The sequence below is a fragment of the Aphis gossypii genome, chromosome 2 (assembly GCF_020184175.1).
Source record: "Aphis gossypii isolate Hap1 chromosome 2, ASM2018417v2, whole genome shotgun sequence".
NCBI lineage: Eukaryota > Metazoa > Arthropoda > Insecta > Hemiptera > Aphididae > Aphis > Aphis gossypii.
The window spans coordinates 78,236,663-78,251,264 of NC_065531.1; the positions used below are offsets into that span (position 1 = coordinate 78,236,663).

Here is a 14,602-nt window from a genome sequence, read left to right on the forward strand (position 1 = left end):
AGATGAGCATATTTCATCGTCCGCCAACATAAAATATTTTCTAATATATTTATATATTATATTTTTATTTTTTATCGAGCCCCGGGCGACGTTTGCACTATATTAGTTTAATTTTTATTTTCATCCAAAAACTATAATATACGATACGAAAATTGTTTTTTCATATCTTGTCGGAGTGTATGGAAAAATAAAAAAACTATTATCATAATATTACGATACGATACAATATGTGCAGCGCGACTAGACTACATACGAATATATTATATTATTATGCTAAAACATAGAAATTATAGTATTGACAATTTTGTATAATTTCAAGCAAGGGTCTAATATTAGACATTTCAAGTATATGACTATCGTTACTGCGATGCATAATATAATGTTTATTGTAGATCTAGATAAATAATTTTTATTCTAACTAATATTTTGCTATTTTACTAAAAATCAATTGCGATCTTTGTTATCATGTAACACTTGAACTTTATAACATTTGAATGTTGTATTTGGCTTATTTACTTATTAAATATAATCTATAAATTGATTTCTTGACTTTGCTAATAAAATATTAAAAGGTTTAATTACATATTTTTGCACAATTTGAAACCTTTTTGAATTTCAAGAGTATTTTTTTTTCAATAATATATTGTTTATAAATATCAGTAACACAATTCCTAATATCATTATGGTTAAAAACTATATATTATATTAAGGAAACTAAATCTAATAATATTGAATTGAATTCATAGCTTACAATATAGGTATATATTATGTATATTTTATATTATACTTCGAAGTTTTCATTTATTTAATATGATATAACGAATAACTATGCATGTAATGATATTGTATTATTTATAACTACATATTATCATGAATTATGATGTAATAATATTTTGCTGTAAGAACTTAGTAATAAATAAAATATAACATAAATAAATGTATAAAATATGTTTGCAATTTTCTTCATATATAGTAATATAACTAATTTTCAAATTTGGAAACTTTTTTTTCTATAATTCACTATAGACTAAGTTATTTTGATTTTTTATGTTTTTGCAATAGTGTGATTATTGGTTTTTATGGATTTTTAGTTTAAAATGTACTGCTGTTAATTTGTATGTGCAAAGTTGGTGTTCAGAATTTCAGATTGTATTTGATCAACAAAAGTTTTTAAAAATTTTAAATACGTATATGGATGAATGGAATGCCGAATGATGGATGGGATATATGTCAGAATATGACCATAAAAAAACCTATTTAATTGTGAATAAAAAGATTTTCATTTGTTTACATGTTATATTATACTCCGTAATGATAAACATAAATAGATCAACAAAAAAGTTAACAACTGCACTATGCCACTACCGGAATCACACTGGAACAAAATTTCATCGTTTAATAAATTGTACACTAATATATTATTATAATCAACTGATGACGACTTACTTACAATTCTTATCTAACCTCAAGATTTCATCTTATAAGTTATAACCCAGTCTCCTTTATACAGTAAAATTCTTTTAGTATAGTAATGTGTGCAACAAATTTAAAATCTAAAAATGAGAAGGATAACTATGATAAATAATAGTATAATACTGACAGTTTATTTTTACTATTTTGTGAATTTTGATTAGATGAAAATCTGGTGCTATGGCTTTTTATGATAATCTAATCTTTTATAAATGTGTGCGTTATTGATAAATAATAAATATTTGTGTATGTATGTGTGTGTGTGTGATAATATTTGATAATGTAAGTATGGGAGAGCTAATAACCAGCCCAAGCTAATGCAGTATTGGTGTATATAAATACGTGGATTTTAACCACGACCTTTTTTGAAATTGCATGGTTAATGTTTATGATGACTAGACATGCAACCCCGAACATTTTTATCTGAAAAAATATTACCATTGGTCAGAAGTATAGGCTAGGTTAATAGAAAGATGGATGAACTGGCTAAAACAATCGACTTTATTTTGGTAAAATGATAAACCCTTATTTAATACATTTTTAAAGAGCATAAGCTGAAACTTGGTCATTTTCAATTTATCTAACAAATACAATCAGTCAGAAAATCATTATAAGTCCATAAACCAAAAAAAATTATCCAATATCCACCGACGTTTGGTACAACAGTTAATCGTTGATATAACCTAGTTTTTTTCAAAAAAAAATTTCAATATAACATTCTCTTATTTGAATACTTAACATTTTACAACACTGCAAACAGAGTTTACACATTGCACGCACGTATATGCGACGCGATTATACGTGACAGACGGTTATAACATTATAAACGTGCAGGGGTCGAACGTTAATGACATTTGCATTGTATTTTTTATATACATAAACATTATGTTTTAATTAAGTTTTATAGTACATATACTGATGCTATATAGTTTTCACAATATATATAGGTATACATTTATACATTGCAAACTACTTTATAGTGTCTGCTGTACAAAAATAACATTTTGTTAGATTGTAGTTCGCAATTTTTTCTATGATATTACTATCGTTTTTATAAAATCTTTTGAGCCACAATTTTAGTTTCTCGAGTGAAATACAGGATACTGGATGTAATGTACTACATATCTATATATCTTTGTGTAGCAGCTCTGCTGTTATAGAACAAAATATATTATTTATTATTCTATGGTTCTGATAATTTTAAATTTGTCAATTAATTACCAACATTAATTCTTGATTGATAAATACCTATTTACAATATGAAAACAATAGTCAAAATGTGTCTATGCAACTTTATGATTAATATAGATTAATTACTGGGTATATAAAGTTGCATTAAAAAGAATTAAAATTGAATATGTATTTTCGATATATTTCAATAATATTTTTCTTTTTCTTATTACAATAACTGTGGACAGTGGATTCCTATTTGCTACTACTGCTACTTAACAATCTAACACGTTTGATATATAGTATATATTATATGGGTATCAATTTTATTTGTTAGTTTACGTCATTATTTGGAAATTTATTCAAAACGTGCCAATTTTGTGTTTCTTATAGGTATAGGTATTTATTAAAGGTTAAACGTAAGTATTTATATCATAATATATGTACGCATAAGTGACACTATTTCAGATAGTTTCATATTATAGTCATTACAATTTATTATATGACGGCTTTTGGCAGAACCGAACCTTGTAAATCCGCGTATTCGTCGAATGTGTGTAGGATTTTATCTTTATTCCAAAATCATATAAAATATTATTGCAAGATTATGCCAAAAGTAGAAATCTTCTAGAAAATAAAAAAGAATGCAATAAATAAAAATACGATAAAAATATTTTTTCCTCAAATTACGAGTGTTGCGTTATAAGTACCTACCATTTATTCACTTTGCTTCCATAGTATATAATATTATGTTATAATGTTTTTGCATTATCTGGAGTTCAAAAATAAGCTAACAATATTATGATTACAAGATTATTATCAGTCATCACACTTGCAGTAATATATATCTGGCCTATGTATGATTATAGAGGAAAAATCACCGATAGGGCATAGTTAACCCTTTAGAAGCAGGATCTAGTTTAATATGTACATTTGTATTTTATAGACAGAAAATTTTAAGTTAAAATTTGAACGAAATTACTTATTTAAACGATAAATAACGATGTTCATATTATTTTGTTATAATTTAAAAACATTTTTCGTGGAAACTTAAAACTTTTACTTATATTTTATATCTATGAAGTTTATTATACGCAATGATATTTTTGATTTATTTTAAGATATTATCTATTAAATACTAATAATATAATAAATGTTATATTTTCGGGAAAAATATATCAACCTACTATAATACAAAAAGTAAAATAAATTACTTTAATAGCTATAAGTATCTAATCTAAAATACATATCATGAAATATACTTAGTGATATAGGCTGACAGACCGTTTCCGCTCAGAAAAATCGTTTTTCGTATACAATGATATGTCATTGAATTTAAATTTAACACACCCATAATAATGACATACTCGAAACCTAATGTACAACAGAGCAGTACCCACTTGCCAACCTTTTTATTATTATTAACATATCGAATTAAATAGGTAATTCCTAATAATGGTAAAATATAATTTGATTATTATTTTTTTAAGATATATATTGTATTTAATACACCAAACACGTATATTTATTCGTAAGTATTAAATTCGTCGTTACTCTGATCACCTACTATGACCTGACAACACCTACACACTATTCTTTCAAACTATAGTTACATCATCTTTTTTTTAACGAACTCTTGTATTAATAATATCTTTAAATGATATGGGTAGTGAGTACCAAAGATTTGTTTCTAAATCATAAAATAAATTTTAAGACTTGTGTAAAAATAAACAATTATTATTTTATTATTATGATTATGGTTTCAATTTTTGTAAATAAATTATTTCTCCCTCCTAGTTTTACCCAGTTGCGTCACTGAATCGATCATATACACAATTATAAATAGTGTATCTTGCTCTAGTTTATAGAAGTCTGCTGTATACATAAATATTTCATATTGAAGTAAAATATAAACATCGACGATTATTATTTCTTTGTATACTTAAGTTTCTATATATTTTAAAACTATTAAATTTTTTTTTATTAAAAATGAACCGCTTTTTGTGAATGAAATTACATATAGCCAAATATTATCTATGTACAATAATTTAATTATTATTAAAGAATATTTTACACTCAATTCGTAACATTTTTCACGTTTGGTATTTGGAAAAAAATAAATGAGATAAAGTGTATTTTAAAACGTTATAACTATAAGGTATTATTTTATAAACAATACTGCAATGTAAATTAAATTGAAAATAAAGCAAACGTCCGCGAAAATAATCAATATTAAAATAATGAAATTAACATTTTGAGTTTAAAGGTAGGCATTTCTTGGAGGCTCGAGGTTTTTTCAGGGAAGCGTTTGGGCCGTAATATTACAGTTTATTATTATTGTCACTCACACTCGTCGAGATGCGTTTTATACCGCACAAAAATCAATTTTTGCCACCATGATTTTGTTACCGTCACGTAGGTATCTAACTTGATTTACAAAAACTCCAACACTATATTAATTATTATTATCTCATAACAATTAACAGCCAACAATCGATATGAATATTGAATGGTATACCATTGTGCATGTATCAAAAATGATTATTTTTGGTTGTATTGATCATTTTATCTATTATTTTTGACAATCATTGTTTGCATTATTTTAAACCATTTTAAAATAGTAGATAATTAATTTAAATAATTTTTAGTCACATTTTAAAATCAACCTCAAAGGCTGGTAGCAAGAATATTATTTAAAATTTTATAAAAACACAATCATTCGAATTTATAGGAAGAAGAAAATCACGAAGGAATTTTCATTATTTTAAGAAATAAGTTATTGTAAATTGCTTAAAAAAGGTTTAAAATATAGTAAATTATGACAAACTATATATTGATTTTACAAGTCTTGCATGTTACGACACTACTCTTGACTCTCTTGAGGTACTTGTATTACTTATACTATACTTACTATATACTGCAAATGAGTATTTTTTTACTATTTTAAAAATGAAATAAATAAATTTTAGAAGAAATAACATTTTTCGGGAAAAAGTATTAATTAAGGAGCCTGCAGTAGTAGAGTCCTCCAAGCACAATAATACAATTTATAGTTCTAGCAAAGTTTAACAGAGTTTTGACAGATCCGTGACTTTGCATATTACGTTTATACCTACTACGAAATAATATTTCATTATTATGCTGGTCAATAAATTTACACTTGATGAAAAAATACTCAGATGTAGACAAATAGAAAAAAAAAGTCAAATAAATATTTTTGTATAATCGAATAGCGTATATAGTTGCATACATATTATATAATATAAGGTTAAATTAAGTATTTTATTTGAACTACTTGTTTTTTATAATCAATAGTTATAGCTTATATACAAAATAGCTATGGATAAATAATTTTATTAGGGTTGTTTATAAAATTTAATTACGGTTGGTTACTCAGAATAATGTTTTTAATAAATAAGTTTAAAAAAACTACGATTAACTATTTATTTTTTTTTTGTTTGCTGAACTTAAAAAAAATCCGCTGTACATTCACATTTGTGTTACTTGTATAGAAATCAGAGATGGACGTATTTGGAATAATTCGTAAAAATAAATAATTTAAAACTTGGTCTTATTATTTCTATTAAATATTAATGTCATGCGAGTTAGTGAATTTTGAAGTTAAGTAAAAAAAATGAGAAAATGTATTACCTAGTTAGGTTAGGTAGTATATTTATTGTAATATAATAAATATAAATATAGTTAGGTTATTTTTGTGATTTGAAAAAATTCGCGTTTTATTGATGTTGGCAGCAAGACTGGTGCCCTACACGTTTTCGAACAGGCGCACTTCTTAAACATCGTTTTTAAAGTTATATTAATTGTAGATATTTTGTAAGAATATGTTTGTTTTTCAATCATTTAATTAATTTATTTACGGTATCACACTGAATATTTTACTATCGTCTATCTCTTCAATGTATTGTATATTTTGTATATTAAAGTAGAAAGGTGAGAATATCCAACATTACACTGTCAAATGCGTATTAACAAAATATAATTGAGTGAACTAAAAAATAAAAGTAGTAATAATTAAAAAACTGATACTCAATAGTTATTTAGAATATATAATCACACCTTATTAATTAATTGCAAATAATTATTTGAATATTATTTTACAAAATTGTTATGAATTTACCTTCCTGATAAACTTTTTACAAATTATATAATCAGACATCAGTTGACCGATTTCTTCATGTTTGCATATTATAGAAATTTACCTAATGAACTTTTAATTTATTTAGTTTTTATATGGTAATATTGGTAATGTATGCCTTATTTCCCCATATAGGTGATAAAATAATACACTATACCACTATACATAACAATATGTAATTATAATGCCATAAGCAGGACGACGAAAACAATAATATACGGTTGTGTTCAAAGCTAGTTTTAAGTACAGTTTATTGGAAAAATATCGAAAAAATTTGACACAAACATCAACGAAAATACTACCCCGCAGCGATACATATGTAATTGGAAAAATCGAAAACAATCTGCGTCACTCTTATAATTTATTAGATATTTATCATACAAAACGTATATTGTTAAATCGAATTGGGATTTATATATTTTCTCTTAGACATTTAGGTAATGCATATTATACGCTGTACGTACCACATAATATGTATATATATATATATAATATATATAGTACGCAAAACGCAACATATAGGTACGCTAATAGATTACTTGCGTCGACGGCTTTATATTTTTATTTTTCACTATTTTATTGAACGCTGCAACGGTTGGTATTTGGAATAGGATAATATGTACAGTGTTTGTGTATACTCCATAAAACTTTATGCGATGGTAAATAATATGAAAAATAGAAGATCGCCGTTGGGTCTTTTTCTTCATAATAATATTCTTCAAATATTACCGTGTATACGCGGAAACACTATAACGTCTAACATATTAACATTGCACGGTATTTGAACGATTTTCCGCACGAAAAACGTAGGTACTCTCTTTTAATAATATAATGTTGATATTATTTTTATGTTATACATTTCTTTAAAGTTTAGTGGCTTTCGCAATATTATTCCGGATCAGAGAAAGAAAAACACCACTCGTTTTCGGGTGGTCCGCGTAATTTTTGTCGCTGTTATTGTCAAATCAAATATTGAAACGGTACAACACGGTCTGGGAAATAAAATTTCCGTCTGTGAAAATAATAATATAAATCAAATTGAATTATTCACTAACGCATTTCGTGTGGTGCTGCTGTAGCGACACGCGCACTACCCGCTGCAGTTACGAGGCCACTGCCACTCGCGTTGTTGATTTTTTTTGTTTTGAGACTGAAAAAAAAAACAATAACGACATAATAATAAATAAATAAAAACCATCCATGGAATGCAACCAACCAAGTATTTCTCTAAATATGTACTCTATAGTAACTGCTATAAGTATATATTATAAATAATAAGTACACACTACAAACATAATATTATTGTGAATTATTATTTATAAGTTATAACGACTAGACATTCTCTATATATTCTATTCCACCCTGAAGTAATGCCAATGCCCATACTATATTATAAAATATTTATAGTATTTCATTTTGTTAAATATACTTGGAAAGTGGTACGTCGCTGTGTACACAGCTGGTGTAACTAAATTTTTTAAAATTATTTTGTGATTGTGTTTGTTTAGAGGGTATGGGGGGCCCCTAGTGGCACTAGATATTTTCGGTGATATTTGATTTTGAATCATAGAACGACTACGATCGATTTTACTAGCCTTTTTACACGTGCCGTTACTCGAATGAATTCTATTTAAGTAGTAATTTTAAAAACAAGAATCTTCAGTAAATCCATTCTTTGATTTAAAAAAATTTCACCTCAACAGCCAACGGTACTTTTCATTACAATATAAGTGTATGTACAACATCAAAAATTAATTCATAATAATAATTTGAAAAAAATTTAAATAGAAAAGTAAAAGTAAAATATAATATGACATATATATTATATTAAAGTATTTCATATCCATATCTCAGATACTCGTATTACATTTTTATTATTATTAAATCAATAAGTAAATAATTAAAAGAAAATAGTAGATAAATAATAGTACAACAGACTAATATACTTACTTTTTATAATTATTTTAATTAATAATCAAGCAAAAATAAAATAATACGTAAAAATGTAATTAGTTTATACTTAGAAAAAATATTCACCTAAAATTATGTAAATCATGCCACTATAAAGATTTATTTTGTTACAGAATATGACATTAAGACTGGGAAATCAAAATAAATAGAAATCCATTGACTGTACATTCACGCTTGAATTAAAAAAATTTACCTACATACGTTTTTACAATACGTACCTACCTATATACAATTTATACATTTGTACAAACGTGTTAAAAATGTATGCCACATCGGAAAATTCCCAATTTTTTATGACTAGGGAAGAAAAAATGTTTCCTCAAATCCACGCACGTGAAAAACAACCTTTTCAAATGCAAGAGAATTGCTTGCAATGCAGTAAATATTTGCATTTAAAAATTTGCTAAAATATTTTTTTTATGTAGATAGAACTGGAGACTTCTACTATCCAATTCGTATAAAAAATTGAATTTTACGGGTAAACTGATGATTTTAGAAATTGTCATATAAAATCGTGTGAATTGTATACTATAAACATTTGAATTTGATGTGGGAGTGATGAGAGGAATATAATATATAAAATTTGTATTATACCACATCACAATAATCTGCTATATATCCTTCTGTGTACAGCCCAAAACATGCATTATATCTTAGGCTTGCATTTATAAATAATACATAAATCTACAGTGTAAATCAACGTAGGTAACTCACATACATAGAAAATGACTTACCTACTACCAATAACCGCTCTCAAACATTTCATCTTGTCTTAATTACATCCAAACTATTACATTAAAAAAATGAACCCTCAGTGACTAGTTTTCTTTCTTTACAAGAGCTAGTGGTGTATAGTACCTAATTATACATATCTTTCCCTCATGTCCATCAAAAATACATGTTAAAATTTTCTTTTTCCAAATACCACATTTTTTTTAATATTATATAATATGACAACTATTTTATACTTCCTCAAAAAATCTAACCGTGGTCCGTGAGTGTAAGCCTCGCTGGTTTATTATATTTAAATAGGTATATAATAAAATTGTATATGTAATACATCGATTTTAAAAAAAATGCAGTTATTTAAATAAAAAGTATTTTTTTTATGACTGAATAAACGTATTATTAATATAACTATAGATAAAATTATTAAACTAAAATAATAATTTAGTGTAACGAGAAAAATTCGTTTTCTTTACCATTAGTATCGCTGTTATCTGGTTTGATTGTAATTATTACGATGGGCTCCAGCATAAAATCTCGAAGAATCTCTGTTTTATTATCCTTATTGTCTTGTATCGTCTCTGTGTGTCAGATGCACTTCTTCTAATTAGACTTGGTGATTGAATCCAGTGCTTCGTTGATTGAACATTTATCGATATCCACCATTTTAAATATTCTATATTTTTCTTGGAAATCTGTCCCTTAAGCTAAGCCCATATCAATTCTATAGAATTATATTAATAATGACATGGAGGTAAAGCAAAAAACTTCATGTCTCATTCACAAAGAAAATTCATCAATATCGTATTTTTTCTCAAACAGCGTTACTACTTTACCACTTTGTTTGAGTTCTGCTAAAGACTCAACCGTGGAAAAATCCATAGTGACAGTTTATGAAATAATGAAAACCTCTGGGAGTGAATCAACCTTTAGAAGCGCTGCAGTCATCCGCCACTTTTCATGAAACCAACTATAGTTATCGGACACTTCTCCGTAATGTAAGTATATATATATTATATATTATTATTGCCATAATGTGTTCGATTTGTGTGTTTTTAGGTGGTAATAGGAGGGGTAGATTATATTCAGGGAGTCTCGCGAGCATTTACTGTACTTTAAATAGTGGCTGGAGTAATGAAAGCTCCATTACCGTACCACTTTAAATCAGCCAACTCTCGTGGGACACCCTGCGTCATCACATACACATTATAGGATATGACGTGCGGTGCTGCTGTAGGTTTTCCCGACTTTTTGCTCATTATCACCACTGGGAATTGTAAAATTATAATACATCATATATTATAACCATGTTGCAGGGAAACTCATGGCTAAGCGGATAGTAGGTTGGCGGAAACCGGGAGGGTTTAATGATAATAATTACTATCCTCGTAGAGGAAAACCCGTCGTGGCAAATAAAAGTATACAAAAAAAACCTTGCATTGTTTTAGCACTAATTGCACAGATATTATAATATACAAATATATTGATTTAAATAACTAATAAAACAAATATGTTTTATATCCATTGAAAAATGTTCAATTCAAAAATATTTTAAAGTGAACAATAAATCATTTATAATCAATATTTTAAACCAAGTTATTGACTTGGTATTAAATTTAAAGATAAAAATTAAAGTATCCATTAAATTTTAGAACAGTAAAAAATTTAAAATAAACATATTTTTAAAGAAATATTCAATTGAATATTATTAAATTAATAAAAAAAATTTAACTTTTTGGTCTCATATAAGCGTTTTAAATAAGTTTGGTGTAATTTAATACGATTAAAATTAAATTAGTACAAATACTATAATTTTAAATAATGTATAAATAACACATAAAACGAAAATCATCACAAAACATATGAAGTAAGTTAATGATAATATTATTCATTGGTTCAGTCTAAGTTTATACACAGTTGGAAAATGCAGTAGAAAATACAAAATAACACGATTGTATTGTATAGTAATATAACTTGAGTTCCTCGAAGTTTGTATCGAAACAATTTACGAACTCCGATTCTTTGTTATACTATATGCGATTATTCTAGTTACATAAAACGAGCCAATATAAAGATTTAATATTAGCTATGCAATAAAGAATATACATAAATATTAATTTTTATAATAAAATATTGCACTAGAGGTAGCTGAGTTATAAATTTTAAACGTGTGGCGCTCCTGCAGGTTTCATTTAAGTTCCTTTTTCATCGGAACAAGTATTAATAAATGTTGAGACTTGATATATTATAACTTTATTATATTCACACAAACTATGAACTAATTATAAAAGGAAAAATTGTTCGACTCATTCGATGATATTAGTTCGATATCCTTGTATAGCTTGTGGAATTTTGCACCTGGTAATAATAATATTATCGAATTGTAAAAATACTTGCGAAGATTAGTTAGTAATTATTATTATACATTTATAGAGCAAAAGGATTTTCACAAATCGCGTTGGGGTGGAATAGAACACAATCCATAATAATCCGTAATAAGCGATATCGTATAAAAAAACTATTCCAGGAAATTATAACACACGATTTTCTGGGCCCTTTTAAAATATGGTGACTGGGAGACTTGTCACTTATTATAGATAAGCAAGTATAGTGTATACTGTATACTCAGAGTAGTTGGTACGGTACTTGCTTATCAGACACTGTTTTTACAATGAAATGTTTTAAAAAATTTACACACAAACATGTTAGCAGATAATATCTCCACTCTGTTATTCAAATACGATATCTAGATATTGTCAAGTCAACTGATTTATTCTTTAGTGCCCATATATCAATACAATTTATGGGAAAAGTCGCCATGCTTTAGGTTTCATTAAACACACCTGTCTCGATTTTAATGATCCATTATGTATGAAAGTATATTGTTTACTAATTAGATCGTTACTTCAATAAGGTACAGTATTATGGAATCTTAATCAATCGTATTTAATTAGTAAATGATCTAGTTTGTACTTAAAAACCAGTATTTTAAAAAATAAATCAGAAATTAAGAAAACCCGGGAATTTTAGTATAAATTTAGTTTTCGTCAAAATTAGGTTTTTTTGGTGTAACTCAAAACTAACAAATAAATGTAGATATTTGAATTTTTTACCAAACGTTAATATTATAATTTAGAGGTACTATGCATACCCATTCGTGAAAGTAATGGAAGTAATGCAAAAGCACAGTTCCTACGGAGTCGTCGGTTTAAAACTGAAAAAAAGGTACTATACATATTATAATTATCAAAATATTCTAGTTCTTTTTGAGATATTAATAGAATTTTTATTATTTTTTTTATAAATGTCGATAAAATTGTGACAATTGTATATAAGGTTCCTCGTAAGTTATTTATACGCTAATAAAAAATATTGTAAATAAATAAATAAAATAAACGAACATAACATTTTGTATAAACAATTAAATTTAGAATTTTAACGAAATTCATAAAATAATTTCTTTTTGTATCTAATATTTTAAAATTGAATAAATTACGTACAAGTTTTTAGACCAATTAAAAAAAAAAGTTTATCGGTATGTCAAATAATTTTTTATAATTATTTTAAGTTTAAACTTTTACGACATTACATATATACTCACCCATAAAATAACTATTTATCCTTAAATGGTTTTTGATATTTTGTTAATTTTATTGATTAAAAAGCGAATAACCATAAGTACTTTTATATTAATTGTTATACCTACTACCAATTTCTATACATGATACAATTTTCTATTCTTTTGAATTATTTTTAGAACTTGAAAATCACATAAAATATTCCTCATAAATTGTTTTACAAATATTATATGTATAAAAATATTTAAGATACATAGTTACAATTTTCTTTTATAAGTATTCAAGGGTTAAAATGTTGACGACATTTCTCGAAATGATGAAAATTTTCGAATCTTTTTGCAGTTAAAAATGTATTCAAAATATGCAATTTTCATATTAAGGTTTGGAAATGTATAGCGAACTGTTCCTCATAAGTAGTCCATGCTGACACTAAAAAATCTAAAAAATAAAAGTATAATTTTTTATATAGACATTTTAATTTTAAATTTGGATTAAATTACATTATGTAATTTATATTTGAATTACAGTATTCGTTATTCTATTATATAGTAGTTCTAAAACATTATTCGTAAGGACATTAAACTTGTACAACCTTTTTTTTTAAAAAAAACAGCCACGAGAAGTTTAGAACGACCGCAGATCGCAAACCCGTTCAATTACACATGTAATAATATTAAACGTATACTGTATGGCGTATACATACACTTGAATACTTATACCGAGTCTTGTGCAGAGCGCATATTATAAGTCCCTATCGCGCGACGATAAATAGCAAACACGACGCGACGCCGACATTCCGCACGATCGGTTTTTATCGTCTGGACAGCACAAATAGATATAGAAATATATAGAATAGAACATCTACACGTACTCGCGCACGACACGTATTTTTCGATCAGAGTATTGAACGTTTTAGCGCAATGTATAATAAACTGTTAAGATAATAATATAATAAAACTACTGCAATATCATAATAATATTGTGTGTATAACTCGATTAGTCGCAGCGGCGACGGCGGCGGTACGAGTTTCAAAATAATAATAATAAAATCAAAAAAAAAAAAATCGAATAAAATCATGTGTGCAGACGACGAAAAAAAAACAGTCGGTCGGCGGACGGAATTTTTCTTGTTACGATAATAGGTATATTGTTATTGTCATAATAATTGTTTGGTTTGAAAAAAAAATTGACACGACGTTCGTCTCCGGTTGATGTTGATGTATATGTCATACGTGTACCTGCGGAATATAATGATAATATTGCTTTACCGCCACCGCAGCCGCCGAGAATTATTTTTATTATTATTGAACGTGAATGGGTTTAACTTCGATGTAGTGACCGATAGACGATGTTTTTATGTATCGGCTATTGTGTATCTGTAATGATATGATATAGTCTGGTACGAATAAATAGGTAGCCAATCGCCCGGTTTATATAAAGTGGTTACCACGAAATGTGGAGACGAACAACTCGAAATTTAGATCGCTGTAATAATATACAATAATAATAATAACACAAGAACTCGAAACTC

General features: G+C 26.6%; 1 protein-coding gene and 1 long non-coding RNA gene across 3 annotated transcripts in view; one reads left to right on the forward strand and one right to left on the reverse strand.

Annotated features, from left to right (window-relative positions):
* LOC114131757 (neuroligin-4, X-linked-like) overlaps nt 1-6,538 on the reverse strand; it is a 502,436-nt gene extending 495,898 nt beyond the window's left edge. Inside the window, exon 1 of the mRNA XM_050199849.1 lies at nt 6,527-6,538. The gene's annotated coding sequence lies outside the window, so the exon portion shown is untranslated. The remainder of the gene's footprint in view (nt 1-6,526) is intronic.
* A 2,108-nt stretch (nt 6,539-8,646) lies between these two features.
* LOC126549727 (uncharacterized) lies at nt 8,647-10,947 on the forward strand. 2 transcript variants are annotated; one of them, XR_007603840.1, is made up of 4 exons: nt 8,648-9,145; nt 10,316-10,491; nt 10,553-10,726; nt 10,810-10,947. It is a non-coding gene; the product is annotated as an uncharacterized LOC126549727 (long non-coding RNA). The 2 variants fall into 2 exon arrangements; XR_007603839.1 differs by having other exon boundaries at nt 8,647-10,491.
* The last annotated feature ends 3,655 nt before the right edge of the window (nt 10,948-14,602 follow it).